Genomic DNA, 2,136 nt, shown 5'->3' with positions numbered 1-2,136 from the left:
GGGAAGGAGCAGAAACTTAACTCAGCAGGGGAATAGGAACTTAAGAAAATGGCTGACACTATTATAAAATAGATACCAGTTCACGGTTTCCCACAGTTGATACTAGCAGCCTACAGAAAAGGCCAGTCAAAAAAAAGAAAATGTTATGCTTCCCTGGATCCAGAGAGAGAGAAGGGACATTTAAGGGAAAAAAAAAAATGCCCAAAGCTGCTAGAGAAAGGAAAAAAAAAAAAGGGTTATGACGGAGTCAGAGGAACTTTCAGATTGAGGTGGTCATGGGTCTTCCCTTCTCAGCCTGAGGAAACCCACATTAATAGCCAATATAAGGAGAAAGCCTGTTAAACTTTTAATAAATGCTCATGCAGATTTGTCAAGTTACCCAGCCAGTGGCCCCACATGCCAACCAGAAAGTACTCAGTGTTTTCCATAGGTCTGGCAATTCATGTGTCCCCGTACCCAATGGTCATAAAAGATAAAAGAGATTAAATTCCACATTAAAGAGATACCTGCTAATAGACCTACAAAATGTTCTGACCAGTGTTTTGATAATTACAAACTTTAAAAGGTTATTACATTCCAGATCTGCTAAGTGATTACTGTATCCTGTTGATGTTATTATTTGTCCTGTGTATGTGTGTTTCTTTGGCTTTGCCTCCACCATATTTAAAGCTATTCTGCCTACCCAAGATAAAATTGCCTGGTGTCTATTGAGGGCTTTTAGGTAGAACTTCTGGAGAGTACCTCTGACTGCCAGTCAACAACTGCGACCCCTTTCAGCCTGAAGAAGCCAGAACAGTCATTGCCCATACTTCTCTCATGGTGGTTCCGGTTACTTCTTCACAGGTGGGAATATTGCAGGCAGCTGAGTTAGATAAAAAATATTATAGGCAGTCAGACAGGGCTGGGCTCTCAAGGAGACAGAATTAAAGACAAGGTGACTTTACAGCTCGAGAGAGACAGATGCTCCCCACTGCGGGCCACACCTCAAGACAAAAGAGGAAACTACCTGGCTGACGTTACAGCTCAAGAGGTGGCACAAAAAACAGTGGGGACATAGGAGATATTGCCTGTTCTAGAGTTCTAGAAAAACCCACCTACTCAGACTTTGTTGTTAACCAATGTTCCTTGCTGTTTTGAGTAGACTAGCAGTGGTGACCCCATGTCAAAATAATTTGATACAACATCACCACAAAGGGCCATGAATGCATAAGACTTGAGAGATTTAAGCATATGCTATGATATTTAGTGTTGTTAAAAACCTCTTCTTTGACAAAATAGCAAAACAACATATAAAACAATTGGGGTGTAACGTAGCAAAAAAAGGCTCTAGAGATTTTTGCAATCTACCTACCTCAATTAGACCTGTTCTCATGATTCTCTTGGCTCCATTGGGCCCTGTTTTATAAACTAACTAAGTATGTTCAAAAAACCCAGGCTGTCAAGTTAATGGTGCTTACAATTGAATACCAGCTCTTAAAAGGAACTGAGAGAACAAAGATTTGATTCCCCGATAAAACCAGTGGGGAACGTAATGGTTCAACTCAGGTTTTAAACTATAAATGTAAATCTTGTGTTTTCTGTTGTGTAAAAAAATGTATACTCACCACTGCTCTAAGTTGTTTAGTAACTAGTAGCTGTTTCTTGCTGTTTGCTAAGACAAAATTCCTTCCTCACTAATTCCTGTAAACAAAGTCAGCTTACAGAGATGACTTCAAAAGGAAACTAAATGGGTTCTAACTTGTTGTAACCTCTAGCTACACAAGACTGCATGCAGGTACTCAGGTGCAAGATAACCAGAAACTAACACAAACTAACAAATTTAGTTTGAGTAGTGGTCACACTGATTCTAAAAGCATCATTTTGTGTCAGACAATGAATTTGTTTATCAAACTGAATGTGGTTCTGTGTTTTAAAACCTGCTTCCTGGGCTAGCTGCCTTCAGTCCTCTCCTGCATGATTGCTGACTGGGGGCCCTGAGCTCAGTAATAAACTTGGCTTTCTAAATTCCAATCTGGCTGATCTGGTTCCTATTCTGCGTGACCCATAACACATACCTGATACAACATCATTTAAAAGAAATTTGGGCCAGGGGAGGTGGCATATGCCTGTAATCACATTACTTGGGAGGCTAATGCA

The sequence above is a fragment of the Octodon degus genome, unplaced genomic scaffold (genome assembly GCF_000260255.1).
Source record: "Octodon degus isolate 3935 unplaced genomic scaffold, OctDeg1.0 scaffold00046, whole genome shotgun sequence".
NCBI classification, from domain to species: domain Eukaryota; kingdom Metazoa; phylum Chordata; class Mammalia; order Rodentia; family Octodontidae; genus Octodon; species Octodon degus.
The sequence above is the reverse complement of the archived record's forward strand: the minus strand, read 5'-3'. Positions refer to the sequence as shown.